Source organism: Taeniopygia guttata, chromosome 5 (assembly GCF_048771995.1).
Source record: "Taeniopygia guttata chromosome 5, bTaeGut7.mat, whole genome shotgun sequence".
NCBI lineage: Eukaryota > Metazoa > Chordata > Aves > Passeriformes > Estrildidae > Taeniopygia > Taeniopygia guttata.
The window spans coordinates 1,119,275-1,138,772 of record NC_133030.1 but is presented as its reverse complement, the minus strand read 5'-3'; the positions used below and the strand labels follow the sequence as shown (position 1 = coordinate 1,138,772).

Below are 19,498 nucleotides of genomic sequence, written 5' to 3'. Positions count from 1 at the left end.
CCTGCCTCCCCCGATGCCAATCATTTTTTATCCCTGTTCATGTCCATCATCGTTTGAGCTATCCCTTTGTTCTAGAATGTTCCTTATTCTTTGTGCTTTATTGGTTCCCTCTTGTTAGCCACCCCTTCCCCTTGTCCCCATCAGTTCTCACCCTGTCGGTCATTCCCTACACCTCCCCTGTACCTGTCCATTATTAGCTGATATGTACCCTGATCCTCCGACCCCGTTGCTGTTATATGCCTTACCCCACCCTCGGGACAGCGTGCTCAGAGCCTGCTCCCTTCCTGAGTGGTTGTTTCCCCACACCTCTGACTTCTCTTCCCCTCAATAAAACCCTCTGGAAACTACAGCAGCCTGAGTGTCATCCTGCCTCAGTGGAAGCCTCACTATCACTATCCAGCACCCTCTGTGGCATTCCCAGTGGGACCCAGGTCCCGGATGCCACACCTGAGGGCAGGAAAACAACCTTTGTACAAATACTGAAACAAACTAGTTGGAAAAATAATTTTCCTCACTCTTTTCTGTCTGTTCTAACAGGCACAAGAGGAAAACCAGTGCTATCAGTCTGTATTGCCCTTGCACTCATGGATGGCAAAGTTGTAGTGGCTAGTATTTTATTTGCACACATTTATTTTGTGCAGAAGGATCTGTAACCTATTTTCACAGGAGGACATGCCTGAATTGCCTCACTTGTCTCTGAACCAGATAACTAAGCTGGCCCTCATTTTCTGAGATCTTGCTGGGATAGCCCCCAAACTCATTTCCTTAAAATGGATTTTACTTTCAACCAAAGCACTTTGTTACTTCATGATGTAATCTGTTGTTCTTAATGTTCAGTTTTATAACCATAAAAACATATTCTGGTAAGCAGGTAGAACATCTGCCTTAAGTAGTAGACATCACTTGGGTTTGGTTCATGGATCAAAACATCTGCAAGGAATGTCATTTACAATCAATAGGTGGGCTGGGGTAACTGGCCACAGGTTTAGGAATCTTTCTCCAATTCATTTGGCTTTAAAATGTAGCTCTTCTCATGTCAAATGTGTCTTTGTTAAAGCAATCAACTATTTATGACCTGTACCACAATGAAGAACAATAAACAGTGGCTGAGCATCACACAAGTCTAATAAGAAGAATAGTCTGAGCCCCCAGTGTAACACAGGGGGTGCGTAATGAAGCCTGAGTCCTCCAGGCATCTTCTCAACCTGGAGAAGAGCAGACTCTGGGGAAACGTTATAGCAGCCCTCCAGTATCTGAAGGCAGCTTAGCAGAAGGAGGGAGATGAGCTATACAAGGACACGTGGTGATAGGATGAGTGTTGATGGATTTAAAACCTGAAGAGTATACGTTTGATTTGGCTGTTGGGAAGAAATTCCTTGCCATGAGGCTTGTGAGACATTGGAAGATGTTGTGGGTGACCCATTCCTGGAAGTGTTCAAGGCCAGCTTGAATGGCTCTTTGAACTTAACCCAGTCTAGTGGAAGGTGTCCCTGCCAATGACATGGGGGTGAATTTTGGTGAACATTAAGTTCCCTTCTGTCATGGTTTGACGCTGGCACAATGCCAGCGCCCCATGAAAATACAACCTACCAATCAAATGCTGTGAAATGTGATCAAGAACAGAGCAAAGCAGGCCAAACTTAATAACAAAGGAAAAACTTTATTACACTACTACTATAAAAGGAAAAGAAAGGAAAGAAAAAAAAACCACACAAAATTCGAAATGAAAACCTTCCAAAACATTCCTCCTCCCTCCACCCAACTCCACCAAACCACAGCGAGACCCATTTGGATCCTTAATCAAGTTTTCACCCTTCAATATAATCAATACTGAGTCCATCGGGAAGAGAGGAGTCCCCCTTGCACCACAGACCCCCAGGAAACACAACTGCCACCTCTTGTGTTTCCAATGTCACACGTGGCACCGCCCAGACACACCGGCCAGTGTGACATTCTCCTCTCCATGTCACAGTGCTCTCACCACCGTGCATGGACAGAGACCGCTTATAGGGCCCCTTTAAGGATGCTTTGCCAAGGACCACCAGGAACAACAGTCCAGTATCACAATTCGGGACTAGAGTCCCCCCCATTTTCCCCTGGGGCCGAGGGTCCAAGGACAGAGATCTCCTTCTCTTCTTCTCTGAAGAGGGAGGGCATCCTCACACCCTCCTCAGCTCTCTCTGTCCATTCCAAAACTGGTAGTTGCTGAAGAAGGTCTCTTGGCTCACCAGTGCATCCCCCTAAAATGCAGTCCCCTCTTGAAAGAAAGAGTGGTTCAGTCTATGGTAAACAAGCAGAGTCCAGCCAGTGGCTTTGCCACTCCATCATCTCCCCCCAACCTTCTTCTCTGAACATCTGAGGTCCCAGGCTGTCTCTCTTTCCTTCAAATTGAGGAGGAGTAATATTTCATAAAGCCTTCATTTCACAGGAAAGGGTTAAAATTCCCGGACTCCCCGGATGGCTGAAATCTCAGCCCAGGACTCCGTCTCCAGTCTCCCACGCTGGGCATCTTCCCCCCGCTTCTCCTTCTCCTCCGCCGGCAAACTCCCAGGTGTCTGCTGGCTCTCTATCTCTTTTCCCTCTAGCTTAGGGGAGGGGGAACAAAAACATCCCAGATGTTCTCCACCCTTCCATCCGCAGAAGCTGGCCCAGCTCGGTTCCAATCCTTCATCCCCTGGCCTACCTCTGCAGGCCGCATGGCTCCCCTCCCCCACCCAGCCTGGGCTGGGCAGGGGAGGTCCGTACCTTGCGATGACCGGAACCAAAAAAGGAAGAGTCCTCCTGGGAATTCTGCTTTTAACCCCTCTGTGTTCTCAGAGGCGTGTCCACCTTCAATTGGTCACCCCAAGTGTCAGTATCCAAACCTGACCCCTGACTGGATGGACCTCTTCCTTCAAAAAAAAAATTCTCTTCCCGTGTCAAACCATGACACTCCACCCTTCGCCTCTGAGAACACAGATTACAAAAATAATTACCAAAACTACATTTAACCAAACCCATGCTTTGCTTTTATTCCTTTTTGATCCCATCTCACAGCCTTCATCTCATCACCATCTTATCTTACCCAAAATTCGATTTCCCGGTCAGGGAACCAAAAATGTCATGGTTTGACGCTGGCACAATGCCAGCGCCCCATGAAAATACAACCTACCAATCAAATGCTGTGAAATGTGATCAAGAACAGAGCAAAGCAGGCCAAACTTGACCCCTGACTGGCAGGACCTCTTCCCTCCAAAAAAAATTCTCTTCCCGTGTCAAACCATGACAGTTACAGCCGAGTTTAGAAACCTAATATGAGCTTTTGCATAAACCAGTTTCCCTTTTGAATTTGTAGTTTTATTTCTCAGAGTGGTTGGGGAAAGAAGGGATATCTGGAGATCATCTAGTCCAACACCCCTGCCAAATTCCATCTTACTTTTCAGAGAGTTGAGTCTCTGTAAGCCAACCTGAATGACCTTGACGTGTAATCTGTGAAAGCCTGACAGACCTCTGTTCACAGTTCAGCACATCATTGCAGCTTTCAGTGGAAAAATTGTTACATATGAAAATATACAGAATTCCAAGAAAAATCCCCTCCCAGGCAAAAAAGTGCAGTTGGGATAGTTTGGACTGCTCACTGGTCTAAGACTTTTCTAGTGGTAGTCCTTCTGTTTTCTAGACTTTTCAGTTTGAAAACCATAGAGGTAACATCAGAAAAGGAGCAATACTACCAGAAAAAGAACAGTTCCACACGTGTGCACCTATCTTAGCTTAGTTTTAGTTGCAAATGATGCAAATTGTTCCATTCTAATGATAGTTCCAGAATTTGGTGGCAAGGGTAGCTTTTCTTTTGCAAAATGATCACAGATTCAGCAATAGAAACTGTTACTTGCTGCCATACCATCCCTAAGCCAGCCTCTTCCCATATGGCAACATATTGTACTTTGTCAGTAAATAAAGGACTGTTAACAGTTGCAAAGCATCTAAAATTAGAAACAGTAGAACTGTCCAGGAGTTGTTCTCTTGCTTTACTCTTACTAATAAGTTTTCTCTTCCCTTTTCTCACCTCACAGGTATTACCATGGTCCAACTCCAATTCAATCACAGCAATATGCAACCAGTCAGGATATAATTAATTCATTTCATAGTATTAGACAAAAATGGAAGCATATGTACCCAAACTAACTCAGGTACGGAAGTATATTTTAAAAGTGCCCCTCTTGATCTTAGCATCTTGCTTTCTATACAGTTTTGTGTTCCTGTCTACTGAAGTTTCAAATTTTCACGGTAAACTTAAATTATCTCCAATTTCTGTTAACTGAATTATTTTGCAGGTTTAGGTGATACCTTTTGAGCTGTTGTGTTTAAAATCTACACTAGAGGAAACTGAGTCATTGCTGATGCTCATTTATATTCTTCTGTTCCTGCTTTCTTTTGAGAAAATGGTAAAGGTATAAGGTAATAAAGCAGGACAGTCATGCACGGGCCAGTGTATTCATCCCACCTTGAGAAGTAAAGGAGGTTACAGTGAGCAGGTTTATAATTGAATTGGTCTTTTGTTTCTAAATGCACTTAGGCTGTCAGTGTGCTGTGGGCAGCAGAAAAGTTCTGTGCTGGCACCTGGAGGGCAGCAGAGCCCTGTGGCAAATCTCCCCAGGCAGCATCTGAACTCTACCTGTTTCTAAATCTAGTTTGGCCCTAAGTAAAGCCACAATTCTGCTACACTTCTGCATAGTAACACTCTGTCTTATTTCTGAGTAAGTGCACAGCCTGTTCAAGGTCTAGGCAGAGAAAAAGTTATAATTAATTGGAGCACTTTCACAGCAAATGAGCTATAACACATCATTTTGAAAAAGAGCAGAACCTGAACTTCCATGTATGTGTTCAACTAATCTTATTTTTAAAATAATTTATTAGAAAAAGTGACCTGAAATACTTGTTCCCTTTCTCTCCAGGTTCTTTCAAGTGGTGATGCTGCCAGCACTATTGCAGTCCTGTCACCTGGAGGAGCACTTATGCAGGGTGGAACACAGCAAGCCATAAACCGTAAGGATTTGGGATGTCTAATGCTTTAGTTGTGTCCTGGTGCATTGCACAGCACTAGCTGGCTTGCTGTTTCATCTCTTGTCTTAAATATGTTACAGTGATAAAGGAAAGTATGGAAATGTGTAGCTGGAGTGGTACTGGGTTACAGTAACAAAAGAAAAGCACCAGCCACACCGTGGGGGTGGTAATGGCTACACCATGGCTGAGGCAAGTGAACAAGAGAACATTTTACACATCAAGTAACGAAGGAAACACCTGATAGATACCAAATTGCCTTACAGATGTGGGGTTTTACTTGTTCAGTATTTTTTCCCCCTGGATTGTAGAATATAACATACTCTGTGAAGACTCTTAAGGAAGCAAAGCCTAGATAATCATATGAAAATAAGTTTTTTGCAGCCTGCATTTAAGATTCACAGTTTACTGTGGGAAAAAAAAAAGGCAACTTCCTTGTGGACTGCAAGGGCAAATCAGGCAGTCTCTCCTTCTCACACCTCCATTCAACCACCCCTTTCCCTATTCTCACATTGCTGCCAGTTTGAGTTCCTGTCTCTTTAGTCTCACAGCACATGAGTCCCTGTTCTCAGGATTTATTACAGTTCTCCAGTTTGTCTTGCGTTACTTGGTCTGAAAAGAAGCAGAAAGTAACTCAGACAGCTGAAAAAGCAAGTATGAGTTCTTTATGGTACTGAAATAAAAGAAATCAGCAAGCAGTGGTGAGGCTTTCTTACCCATCCTGATTAACATATTGAGTGCTACACTTCACTTCTTTGAGCCTGACCACCACTTCTTTCTTTTAAGAGCCTCATCCTAAAATTTGATATTCACTGTTCACTTCACTGTGCTCATCCTCAGTGATTACTTGTACTTTTTATTTGGGGTTTTACAGGTGTGTCTCTTTCCTTGTTCTTGAACCCTGTCACCCTTTCTTCTTTAAGAATGCCTGGGACACAGTTTTTTTTTCCTTGTCTGGATTTTTCATCTTCCACATGCTGTAATTATGTTGCCAACATATGATAGAGGGAAAAACTTGAAGTACCCACCACAGAGTTCATAGCACTGTGCTGTTAGTACAACCCAGCAGCAGCACTGCCACACTGTAAAACAATACTAAATACTGCTTCTAATCCTGGATTATGTTTGGTGTCCATTCTTTGCCTGGCATGGATCTTCCTAAGTAATACACCAGCTTCCAAATGTAGAGCTGTAAATAGCAGCTGACCTGATCTAACAGCTGCTCATAGTCTTGATCTAATTGCTGTGAGGCATCTCAGTGTTCTCCCCCAGCCAGTCATTCTGTGACTGTAGTGGGTGTACATCACTGAGCTCCTTCCTTAGCCTTAGTTCTTGTTTGAGTGATGTGAAAAAACCCTTTTTCCTGTTGCAGAGATGGTGCCAAATGATATTCAGTCTGAACTAAAACATTTGTATGTGGCAGTAGGAGAACTGCTACGACACTTCTGGTCCTGCTTCCCTGTTAACACACCATTCCTAGAAGAAAAAGTAAGGCAGAGCTTCCTGTTATGGCCCCTGGTTATGATGTGGTTTAGAATGACCATGGTTTAGAATGGCTGTCATTACTGAAGTATGGAGCTAATGCACATGCCTCAAATCAGTACAGCACTTACTTATCCTAAAACTAAAGGTCACAAAATAACATGAAACCTTATTTTTCTCACGAGTTCTGCTGGTACTATTAATTAAAATCATACATGTTCCTTGCCTGCCTTTAGCTCCCTTTAGGAGCAGTAGCTGTTAACCAGTTTCAAACAGAACGGGCAGCTCAGTTGCAGCTGCAGGGTTCTCATTCCAGTTTAAAACACAAAAACTAAAGCCTCCCTTCCCCAGCTGCGAGAAATAACTTCCACAGTGATAGTACAAGCAAGTTTCCCTTATTCTAGCCATCGCAAAAATCAATGTCATACCTTCAGAACATACACTGCTTTTGAGAACTAAGTTGCCTTCAAGGACAGATGTTTGTCTATAGCCAGTAACTATTTTTCTGTTGCTTTTGACCTCACAGGAGTAGTAAAGATTAAAATTTGCATTCAGATGTATTTGCATGTCTGCTGCAAAATGTGGCCTGAAAATCCAGTCTTCGATTGACACAAGTATGAGGTGGTGGCAGCCCCTGTCTGGGACTTATCCATCGATATTCCTTTTTTTTGCAGTCAGCTCCCCGCTAGGGCAACAGGGCTAGGAGAGCAAACATCGGCTGTTTTCCCTGGGAAAGAAAACTCACCAGTCCAGGTTCCTGATGTCACTTTGTGGGGCTCCCCTGGGACTGTCAGGGCAGCACAAGTATGAGGTGGGGGCAACTCCTGTCTGGGACTTATCCTTCGACATTCGGATTTTTTGCACTCAGCTGACAGCTCAGGGCCATAGGACCATGTGCACAAACATCGGCTCTTTTCCCTGGGAAAGAAAACTCACCAGCCCAGGTTCCTGATGTCATTTTGTAGGGCTCCCCTGGGACTGTCAGGGTAGCACAAGCGTGAAGTGGGGGTGGCTCCTATGTGGGACTTATCCGTCAATGTTCCGATTTTTTGCAGTCAGCTGCCCGCTTAGGGCCACAGGACTCGGAGAGCAAACATCGGCTCTTTTCCCTGGGAAAGAAAACTCACCAGTCCAGGTTCCTGATGTCAGTTTGTAGGGCTCCCCTGGGACTGTCAGGCCAGCACAAGTATGAGGTGGGGCCAACTCGTGTCTGACACTTACCTTCGATGTTCGGATTTTTTGCCGTCAGCTGTCTTCTCAGGCCCACAGGGCTCGGAGAGCACACATCGGCTCTTTTCCCTGGGAAAGAAAACTCACCAGTCCAGGTTCCTGATGTCAGTTTGTAGGGCTCCTCTGGGACTGTCAGGGCAGCACAGGTAGGAGGTGGGGGCAGCTCCTGTCTGGGACTTATCCTTCGATGTTCCGATTTTTTGCAGTCAGCTGCCCGCTTAGGGCCACAGGACTCGGAGAGCAAACATCGGCTCTTTTCCCTGGGAAAGAAAACTCACCAGTCCAGGTTCCTGATGTCAGTTTGTAGGGCTCCCCTGGGACTGTCAGGGCAGCACAAGTATGAGGTGGGGGCAACTCCTGTCTGGGACTTATCCTTCGATGTTCGGATTTTTTGAACTCAGCTGACAGCTCAGGGCCATAGGACCCTGTGCACAAACATCGGCTCTTTTCCCTGGGAAAGAAAACGCACCAGTCCAGGTTCCTGACGTCAGTTTATAGGGCTCCCTTGGGACTGTCAGGGCAGCACAAGTATGAGGTGGGGGCAGCTCCTTTCTGGGACTTATCCTTCGATGTTCGGATTTTTTGCGGTCAGCTGCCTGCTCAGGGCCCTAGGACTGCATCATTGCCAAAAGCTTTTCCAGCGTGTCTCGCAGGGAGAAAGCTTGCCAGCACAGTGCAGGTAACCCGCTCTTGCCCAGAAACATGGATTTGCTGAAGACTCCAAAAACACTACTCTTTTCTAGGCAAGCTTGAAACTGCTGACAGACGTCGGTGCTCTCTGTTTTCTGCTGCCCTGCTCGTTGCAGGAGAGTGCACAGTCCACCCTGGCATTCAGTGGACAGCGATGTCAACTGCAAAAAACCAGCAGTTGCTCACTCCCAAACACAAGGCGCTGTCTATGTCCTTGCTTCCCTTTCAACTCAGCGCAGCCCTTCTTTTCTGCAGCTGCCATCGAGTTCTCTGCATCTCGCAAGCTCGGGGCACGAACCAGAATTCTCCAGATTTGTCTCTCAAGGACCAAGTCAAAACGCATGAAAGTCGTCCTGGAACACCTGCCAGAAGCATGCCAGCGGTGAATTGAAAGGCAGGCAGCTGCAGCCACCGTCCTCTAGCAGTGCCAAGGCTGCGCACCTAAGCCGGCTTCGTTCTTCGGCTCTCAGAAGGCAACCGCTCTCCCCGGCTGCCGGAGGCGAAGAAGCGGCTACTACGTGCACCGCTCTCGTGAACCGCCCTTGTAGGCTGCAAAGCGCGGCTTCGGCAGAAAGACGCCGGCAACGGCCGCTTCCCTGCGGACAGCTGCGGAGAGCCGGAGTCCGCGTCTGCAGTGCACTGCATCATCGCCAAAAGCTTTTCCAGCGTGTCTCGCAGGGAGAAAGCTTGCCAGCACAATGCACGCATCCCGCTCTTGCCCAGAAACATGGATTTGCTGAACACTCCGAAAACACGACTCTTTCCTAGGCAAGCTTCAAAGTGCTGTCAGACGTCCGTGTTCCCTGTTTTCCGCTGCCCTGCTCGTTGCAGGAGAGTGCACAGTCCACCCTGGCATTCAGTGCACAATGAAGGCAATTGCAAAAAACCAGCAGCTGCTCACTCCCAAACACAAGGCGCTGTCTATGTCCTTACTTCCGGAGCAACTCAGCGCAGCCCTTCTTTTCTGCAGCTGCCATCGAGTTCTCTGCATCTCGCAAGCTCGGGCACGAACCGGAATTCTCCAGGACGTCTGTACCAGGACCAAGTCAAAACGCAGGAAAGTCGTCCTGAAACACCAGCCAGAAGCATGTCAGCGGTGAATTGAAAGCGCAGGCAGCTGCAGCCTCCGTCCTCTAGCAGTGCCAAGGCTGCGCACCTAAGCCGGCTTCGTTCTTCGCCTCTCAGAAGCCAACCGCTCTCCCCGGCTGCCGGAGTCGAAAGAGCGGCCACTATGTGCTTAAACATCGGTTCTTTAACCAGGGAAAGAAAACTCACCAGTCCAGGTTCCTGATGTCAGTTATTACGGCTCCCCTGGGACTGTCAGGGCAGCACAAGTATGAGGCGGGGGCAGCTCCTGTCTGGGACTTATCTTTCGATGTTGGGATTTTTTGCCGTCAGCTGCCCTCTCAGGGCCACAGCACTTGGAGAGGAAACATCGTCTCTTTTCCATGTTAAAGAAAACTCACCAGTCCTGGTTCCTGATGTCAGTTTGTAGGGCTCCCCTGGGACTGTCAGGCCAGCACAAGTATGAGGTGGAGCCAACTCGTGTCTGACACTTACCTTCGATGTTCGGATTTTTTGCCGTCAGCTGTCTTCTCAGGCCCACAGGGCTCGGAGAGCACACATCCGCTCTTTTCCCTGGGAAAGAAAACTCACCAGTCCAGGTTCCTGATGTCAGTTTATAGGGCTCCTCTGGGACTGTCAGGGCAGCACAGGTAGAGGTGGGGACAGCTCCTGTCTGGGACTTATCATTCGATGTTCCGATTTTTTGCAGTCAGCTGCCCGCTTAGGGCCACAGGACTCGGGGAGCAAACATCGGCTCTTTTCCCTGGGAAAGAAAACTCACCAGTCCAGGTTCCTGATGTCAGTTTGTAGGGCTCCCCTGGGACTGTCAGGCCAGCACAAGTATGAGGTGGGGGCAGCTCCTTTCTGGAACTTATCCTTCGATGTTCGGATTTTTTGCGGTCAGCTGCCTGCTCAGGGCCCTAGGACTGCATCATTGCCAAAAGCTTTTCCAGCGTGTCTCGCAGGGAGAAAGCTTGCCAGCACAGTGCACGCATCCCGCCCTTGCCCAGAAACATGGATTTGCTGAACACTCCGAAAACACTACTCTTTTCTAGGCAAGCTTGAAACTGCTGACAGACGTCGGTGCTCTCTGTTTTCTGCTGCCCTGCTCGCTGCAGGAGAGTGCACAGTCCACTCTGGCATTCAGTGGACAGCGATGTCAACTGCAAAAAACCAGCAGCTGCTCACTCCCAAACACAAGGCGCTGTCTATGTCCTTGCTCCCCGAGCAACTCAGCGCAGCCCTTCTTTTCTGCTGCGGCCATCGTGTTCTCTGCATCTCGCAAGCTCAGGGCACGAACAAGTATTCTCCAGATTTGTCTCTCAAAGACCAAGTCAAAACGCATGAAAGTCGTCCTGGAACACCTACCAGAAGCATGCCAGCGGTGAATTGAAAGGGCAGGCAGCTGCAGCCACCGTCCTCTAGCAGTGCCAAGGCTGTGCACACAAGCCGGCTTCGTTCTTCGCCTCTCAGAAGCCAACCGCTCTCCCCGGCTGCCGGAGGCGAAGAAGCGGCTACTACGTGCACCGCTCTCGTGAACCGCCCTTGTAGGCTGCAAAGCGCGGCTTCGGCAGAAAGACGCCGGCAACGGCCGCTTCCCTGCGGACAGCTGCGGAGAGCCGGAGTCCGCGTCTGCAGTGGACTGCATCATTGCCAAAAGCTTTTCAAGCGTGTCTCGCAGGGAGAAAGCTTGCCAGCACAGTGCAGGTAACCCGCTCTTGCCCAGAAACATGGATTTGCTGAAGACTCCAAAAACACTACTCTTTTCTAGGCAAGCTTGAAACTGCTGACAGACGTCGGTGCTCTCTGTTTTCTGCTGCCCTGCTCGTTGCAGGAGAGTGCACAGTCCACCCTGGCATTCAGTGCAAAATGAAGGCAATTGCAAAAAACCAGCAGCTGCTCACTCCCAAACACAAGGCGCTGTCTATGTCCTTGCTTCCCGAGCAACTCAGCGCAGCCCTTCTTTTCTGCTGCGGCCATCGTGTTCTCTGCATCTCGCAAGCTCAGGGCACGAACCAGAATTCTCCAGATTTGTCTCTCAAAGACCAAGTCAAAACGCAGGAAAGTCGTCCTGGAACACCTGCCAGAAGCATGCCAGCGGTGAATTGAAAGGCAGGCAGCTGCAGCCACCGTCCTCTAGCAGTGCCAAGGCTGCGCACCTAAGCCGGCTTCGTTCTTCGGCTCTCAGAAGGCAACCGCTCTCCCCGGCTGCCGGAGGCGAAGAAGCGGCTACTACGTGCACCGCTCTCGTGAACCGCCCTTGTAGGCTGCAAAGCGCGGCTTCGGCAGAAAGACGCCGGCAACCGCCGCTTCCCTGCGGACAGCTGCGGAGAGCCGGAGTCCGCGTCTGCAGTGCACTGCATCATCGCCAAAAGCTTTTCCAGCGTGTCTCGCAGGGAGAAAGCTTGCCAGCACAATGCACGCATCCCGCTCTTGCCCAGAAACATGGATTTGCTGAACACTCCGAAAACACGACTCTTTCCTAGGCAAGCTTCAAAGTGCTGTCAGACGTCCGTGTTCCCTGTTTTCCGCTGCCCTGCTCGTTGCAGGAGAGTGCACAGTCCACCCTGGCATTCAGTGCACAATGAAGGCAATTGCAAAAAACCAGCAGCTGCCCACTCCCAAACACAAGGCGCTGTCTATGTCCTTGCTTCCCGAGCAACTCAGCGCAGCCCTTCTTTTCTGCAGCTGCCATCGAGTTCTCTGCATCTCGCAAGCTCGGGCACGAACCGGAATTCTCCAGGACGTCTGTACCAGGACCAAGTCAAAACGCAGGAAAGTCGTCCTGAAACACCAGCCAGAAGCATGTCAGCGGTGAATTGAAAGCGCAGGCAGCTGCAGCCTCCGTCCTCTAGCAGTGCCAAGGCTGCGCACCTAAGCCGGCTTCGTTCTTCGCCTCTCAGAAGCCAACCGCTCTCCCCGGCTGCCGGAGTCGAAAGAGCGGCCACTATGTGCTTAAACATCGGTTCTTTAACCAGGGAAAGAAAACTCACCAGTCCAGGTTCCTGATGTCAGTTATTACGGCTCCCCTGGGACTGTCAGGGCAGCACAAGTATGAGGCGGGGGCAGCTCCTGTCTGGGACTTATCTTTCGATGTTGGGATTTTTTGCCGTCAGCTGCCCTCTCAGGGCCACAGCACTTGGAGAGGAAACATCGTCTCTTTTCCATGTTAAAGAAAACTCACCAGTCCTGGTTCCTGATGTCAGTTTGTAGGGCTCCCCTGGGACTGTCAGGCCAGCACAAGTATGAGGTGGAGCCAACTCGTGTCTGACACTTACCTTCGATGTTCGGATTTTTTGCCGTCAGCTGTCTTCTCAGGCCCACAGGGCTCGGAGAGCACACATCCGCTCTTTTCCCTGGGAAAGAAAACTCACCAGTCCAGGTTCCTGATGTCAGTTTATAGGGCTCCTCTGGGACTGTCAGGGCAGCACAGGTAGAGGTGGGGACAGCTCCTGTCTGGGACTTATCATTCGATGTTCCGATTTTTTGCAGTCAGCTGCCCGCTTAGGGCCACAGGACTCGGGGAGCAAACATCGGCTCTTTTCCCTGGGAAAGAAAACTCACCAGTCCAGGTTCCTGATGTCAGTTTGTAGGGCTCCCCTGGGACTGTCAGGCCAGCACAAGTATGAGGTGGGGGCAGCTCCTTTCTGGAACTTATCCTTCGATGTTCGGATTTTTTGCGGTCAGCTGCCTGCTCAGGGCCCTAGGACTGCATCATTGCCAAAAGCTTTTCCAGCGTGTCTCGCAGGGAGAAAGCTTGCCAGCACAGTGCACGCATCCCGCCCTTGCCCAGAAACATGGATTTGCTGAACACTCCGAAAACACTACTCTTTTCTAGGCAAGCTTGAAACTGCTGACAGACGTCGGTGCTCTCTGTTTTCTGCTGCCCTGCTCGTTGCAGGAGAGTGCACAGTCCACTCTGGCATTCAGTGGACAGCGATGTCAACTGCAAAAAACCAGCAGCTGCTCACTCCCAAACACAAGGCGCTGTCTATGTCCTTGCTCCCCGAGCAACTCAGCGCAGCCCTTCTTTTCTGCTGCGGCCATCGTGTTCTCTGCATCTCGCAAGCTCAGGGCACGAACAAGTATTCTCCAGATTTGTCTCTCAAAGACCAAGTCAAAACGCATGAAAGTCGTCCTGGAACACCTACCAGAAGCATGCCAGCGGTGAATTGAAAGGGCAGGCAGCTGCAGCCACCGTCCTCTAGCAGTGCCAAGGCTGTGCACACAAGCCGGCTTCGTTCTTCGCCTCTCAGAAGCCAACCGCTCTCCCCGGCTGCCGGAGGCGAAGAAGCGGCTACTACGTGCACCGCTCTCGTGAACCGCCCTTGTAGGCTGCAAAGCGCGGCTTCGGCAGAAAGACGCCGGCAACGGCCGCTTCCCTGCGGACAGCTGCGGAGAGCCGGAGTCCGCGTCTGCAGTGGACTGCATCATTGCCAAAAGCTTTTCAAGCGTGTCTCGCAGGGAGAAAGCTTGCCAGCACAGTGCAGGTAACCCGCTCTTGCCCAGAAACATGGATTTGCTGAAGACTCCAAAAACACTACTCTTTTCTAGGCAAGCTTGAAACTGCTGACAGACGTCGGTGCTCTCTGTTTTCTGCTGCCCTGCTCGTTGCAGGAGAGTGCACAGTCCACCCTGGCATTCAGTGCACAATGAAGGCAATTGCAAAAAACCAGCAGCTGCTCACTCCCAAACACAAGGCGCTGTCTATGTCCTTGCTTCCCGAGCAACTCAGCGCAGCCCTTCTTTTCTGCTGCGGCCATCGTGTTCTCTGCATCTCGCAAGCTCAGGGCACGAACCAGAATTCTCCAGATTTGTCTCTCAAAGACCAAGTCAAAACGCAGGAAAGTCGTCCTGGAACACCTGCCAGAAGCATGCCAGCGGTGAATTGAAAGGCAGGCAGCTGCAGCCACCGTCCTCTAGCAGTGCCAAGGCTGCGCACCTAAGCCGGCTTCGTTCTTCGGCTCTCAGAAGGCAACCGCTCTCCCCGGCTGCCGGAGGCGAAGAAGCGGCTACTACGTGCACCGCTCTCGTGAACCGCCCTTGTAGGCTGCAAAGCGCGGCTTCGGCAGAAAGACGCCGGCAACCGCCGCTTCCCTGCGGACAGCTGCGGAGAGCCGGAGTCCGCGTCTGCAGTGCACTGCATCATCGCCAAAAGCTTTTCCAGCGTGTCTCGCAGGGAGAAAGCTTGCCAGCACAATGCACGCATCCCGCTCTTGCCCAGAAACATGGATTTGCTGAACACTCCGAAAACACGACTCTTTCCTAGGCAAGCTTCAAAGTGCTGTCAGACGTCCGTGTTCCCTGTTTTCCGCTGCCCTGCTCGTTGCAGGAGAGTGCACAGTCCACCCTGGCATTCAGTGCACAATGAAGGCAATTGCAAAAAACCAGCAGCTGCCCACTCCCAAACACAAGGCGCTGTCTATGTCCTTGCTTCCCGAGCAACTCAGCGCAGCCCTTCTTTTCTGCAGCTGCCATCGAGTTCTCTGCATCTCGCAAGCTCGGGCACGAACCGGAATTCTCCAGGACGTCTGTACCAGGACCAAGTCAAAACGCAGGAAAGTCGTCCTGAAACACCAGCCAGAAGCATGTCAGCGGTGAATTGAAAGCGCAGGCAGCTGCAGCCTCCGTCCTCTAGCAGTGCCAAGGCTGCGCACCTAAGCCGGCTTCGTTCTTCGCCTCTCAGAAGCCAACCGCTCTCCCCGGCTGCCGGAGTCGAAAGAGCGGCCACTATGTGCTTAAACATCGGTTCTTTAACCAGGGAAAGAAAACTCACCAGTCCAGGTTCCTGATGTCAGTTATTACGGCTCCCCTGGGACTGTCAGGGCAGCACAAGTATGAGGCGGGGGCAGCTCCTGTCTGGGACTTATCTTTCGATGTTGGGATTTTTTGCCGTCAGCTGCCCTCTCAGGGCCACAGCACTTGGAGAGGAAACATCGTCTCTTTTCCATGTTAAAGAAAACTCACCAGTCCTGGTTCCTGATGTCAGTTTGTAGGGCTCCCCTGGGACTGTCAGGCCAGCACAAGTATGAGGTGGAGCCAACTCGTGTCTGACACTTACCTTCGATGTTCGGATTTTTTGCCGTCAGCTGTCTTCTCAGGCCCACAGGGCTCGGAGAGCACACATCCGCTCTTTTCCCTGGGAAAGAAAACTCACCAGTCCAGGTTCCTGATGTCAGTTTATAGGGCTCCTCTGGGACTGTCAGGGCAGCACAGGTAGAGGTGGGGACAGCTCCTGTCTGGGACTTATCATTCGATGTTCCGATTTTTTGCAGTCAGCTGCCCGCTTAGGGCCACAGGACTCGGGGAGCAAACATCGGCTCTTTTCCCTGGGAAAGAAAACTCACCAGTCCAGGTTCCTGATGTCAGTTTGTAGGGCTCCCCTGGGACTGTCAGGCCAGCACAAGTATGAGGTGGGGGCAGCTCCTTTCTGGAACTTATCCTTCGATGTTCGGATTTTTTGCGGTCAGCTGCCTGCTCAGGGCCCTAGGACTGCATCATTGCCAAAAGCTTTTCCAGCGTGTCTCGCAGGGAGAAAGCTTGCCAGCACAGTGCACGCATCCCGCCCTTGCCCAGAAACATGGATTTGCTGAACACTCCGAAAACACTACTCTTTTCTAGGCAAGCTTGAAACTGCTGACAGACGTCGGTGCTCTCTGTTTTCTGCTGCCCTGCTCGTTGCAGGAGAGTGCACAGTCCACTCTGGCATTCAGTGGACAGCGATGTCAACTGCAAAAAACCAGCAGCTGCTCACTCCCAAACACAAGGCGCTGTCTATGTCCTTGCTCCCCGAGCAACTCAGCGCAGCCCTTCTTTTCTGCTGCGGCCATCGTGTTCTCTGCATCTCGCAAGCTCAGGGCACGAACAAGTATTCTCCAGATTTGTCTCTCAAAGACCAAGTCAAAACGCATGAAAGTCGTCCTGGAACACCTACCAGAAGCATGCCAGCGGTGAATTGAAAGGGCAGGCAGCTGCAGCCACCGTCCTCTAGCAGTGCCAAGGCTGTGCACACAAGCCGGCTTCGTTCTTCGCCTCTCAGAAGCCAACCGCTCTCCCCGGCTGCCGGAGGCGAAGAAGCGGCTACTACGTGCACCGCTCTCGTGAACCGCCCTTGTAGGCTGCAAAGCGCGGCTTCGGCAGAAAGACGCCGGCAACGGCCGCTTCCCTGCGGACAGCTGCGGAGAGCCGGAGTCCGCGTCTGCAGTGGACTGCATCATTGCCAAAAGCTTTTCAAGCGTGTCTCGCAGGGAGAAAGCTTGCCAGCACAGTGCAGGTAACCCGCTCTTGCCCAGAAACATGGATTTGCTGAAGACTCCAAAAACACTACTCTTTTCTAGGCAAGCTTGAAACTGCTGACAGACGTCGGTGCTCTCTGTTTTCTGCTGCCCTGCTCGTTGCAGGAGAGTGCACAGTCCACCCTGGCATTCAGTGCACAATGAAGGCAATTGCAAAAAACCAGCAGCTGCTCACTCCCAAACACAAGGCGCTGTCTATGTCCTTGCTTCCCGAGCAACTCAGCGCAGCCCTTCTTTTCTGCTGCGGCCATCGTGTTCTCTGCATCTCGCAAGCTCAGGGCACGAACCAGAATTCTCCAGATTTGTCTCTCAAAGACCAAGTCAAAACGCAGGAAAGTCGTCCTGGAACACCTGCCAGAAGCATGCCAGCGGTGAATTGAAAGGCAGGCAGCTGCAGCCACCGTCCTCTAGCAGTGCCAAGGCTGCGCACCTAAGCCGGCTTCGTTCTTCGGCTCTCAGAAGGCAACCGCTCTCCCCGGCTGCCGGAGGCGAAGAAGCGGCTACTACGTGCACCGCTCTCGTGAACCGCCCTTGTAGGCTGCAAAGCGCGGCTTCGGCAGAAAGACGCCGGCAACCGCCGCTTCCCTGCGGACAGCTGCGGAGAGCCGGAGTCCGCGTCTGCAGTGCACTGCATCATCGCCAAAAGCTTTTCCAGCGTGTCTCGCAGGGAGAAAGCTTGCCAGCACAATGCACGCATCCCGCTCTTGCCCAGAAACATGGATTTGCTGAACACTCCGAAAACACGACTCTTTCCTAGGCAAGCTTCAAAGTGCTGTCAGACGTCCGTGTTCCCTGTTTTCCGCTGCCCTGCTCGTTGCAGGAGAGTGCACAGTCCACCCTGGCATTCAGTGCACAATGAAGGCAATTGCAAAAAACCAGCAGCTGCCCACTCCCAAACACAAGGCGCTGTCTATGTCCTTGCTTCCCGAGCAACTCAGCGCAGCCCTTCTTTTCTGCAGCTGCCATCGAGTTCTCTGCATCTCGCAAGCTCGGGCACGAACCGGAATTCTCCAGGACGTCTGTACCAGGACCAAGTCAAAACGCAGGAAAGTCGTCCTGAAACACCAGCCAGAAGCATGTCAGCGGTGAATTGAAAGCGCAGGCAGCTGCAGCCTCCGTCCTCTAGCAGTGCCAAGGCTGCGCACCTAAGCCGGCTTCGTTCTTCGCCTCTCAGAAGCCAACCGCTCTCCCCGGCTGCCGGAGTCGAAAGAGCGGCCACTATGTGCTTAAACATCGGTTCTTTAACCAGGGAAAGAAAACTCACCAGTCCAGGTTCCTGATGTCAGTTATTACGGCTCCCCTGGGACTGTCAGGGCAGCACAAGTATGAGGCGGGGGCAGCTCCTGTCTGGGACTTATCTTTCGATGTTGGGATTTTTTGCCGTCAGCTGCCCTCTCAGGGCCACAGCACTTGGAGAGGAAACATCGTCTCTTTTCCATGTTAAAGAAAACTCACCAGTCCTGGTTCCTGATGTCAGTTTGTAGGGCTCCCCTGGGACTGTCAGGCCAGCACAAGTATGAGGTGGAGCCAACTCGTGTCTGACACTTACCTTCGATGTTCGGATTTTTTGCCGTCAGCTGTCTTCTCAGGCCCACAGGGCTCGGAGAGCACACATCCGCTCTTTTCCCTGGGAAAGAAAACTCACCAGTCCAGGTTCCTGATGTCAGTTTATAGGGCTCCTCTGGGACTGTCAGGGCAGCACAGGTAGAGGTGGGGACAGCTCCTGTCTGGGACTTATCATTCGATGTTCCGATTTTTTGCAGTCAGCTGCCCGCTTAGGGCCACAGGACTCGGGGAGCAAACATCGGCTCTTTTCCCTGGGAAAGAAAACTCACCAGTCCAGGTTCCTGATGTCAGTTTGTAGGGCTCCCCTGGGACTGTCAGGCCAGCACAAGTATGAGGTGGGGGCAGCTCCTTTCTGGAACTTATCCTTCGATGTTCGGATTTTTTGCGGTCAGCTGCCTGCTCAGGGCCCTAGGACTGCATCATTGCCAAAAGCTTTTCCAGCGTGTCTCGCAGGGAGAAAGCTTGCCAGCACAGTGCACGCATCCCGCCCTTGCCCAGAAACATGGATTTGCTGAACACTCCGAAAACACTACTCTTTTCTAGGCAAGCTTGAAACTGCTGACAGACGTCGGTGCTCTCTGTTTTCTGCTGCCCTGCTCGTTGCAGGAGAGTGCACAGTCCACTCTGGCATTCAGTGGACAGCGATGTCAACTGCAAAAAACCAGCAGCTGCTCACTCCCAAACACAAGGCGCTGTCTATGTCCTTGCTCCCCGAGCAACTCAGCGCAGCCCTTCTTTTCTGCTGCGGCCATCGTGTTCTCTGCATCTCGCAAGCTCAGGGCACGAACAAGTATTCTCCAGATTTGTCTCTCAAAGACCAAGTCAAAACGCATGAAAGTCGTCCTGGAACACCTACCAGAAGCATGCCAGCGGTGAATTGAAAGGGCAGGCAGCTGCAGCCACCGTCCTCTAGCAGTGCCAAGGCTGTGCACACAAGCCGGCTTCGTTCTTCGCCTCTCAGAAGCCAACCGCTCTCCCCGGCTGCCGGAGGCGAAGAAGCGGCTACTACGTGCACCGCTCTCGTGAACCGCCCTTGTAGGCTGCAAAGCGCGGCTTCGGCAGAAAGACGCCGGCAACGGCCGCTTCCCTGCGGACAGCTGCGGAGAGCCGGAGTCCGCGTCTGCAGTGGA

The 19,498-nt window shown here is 51.2% G+C and overlaps 1 long non-coding RNA gene across 1 annotated transcript; it reads left to right on the top strand.

The window, feature by feature from the left end:
• Positions 1-3,223: 3,223 nt before the first annotated feature.
• Positions 3,224-7,304, top strand: LOC105760050 (uncharacterized). The gene is made up of 3 exons (XR_004367958.3): positions 3,224-4,169; positions 4,935-5,025; positions 6,413-7,304. It is a non-coding gene; the product is annotated as an uncharacterized lncRNA (long non-coding RNA).
• The last annotated feature ends 12,194 nt before the right edge of the window (positions 7,305-19,498 follow it).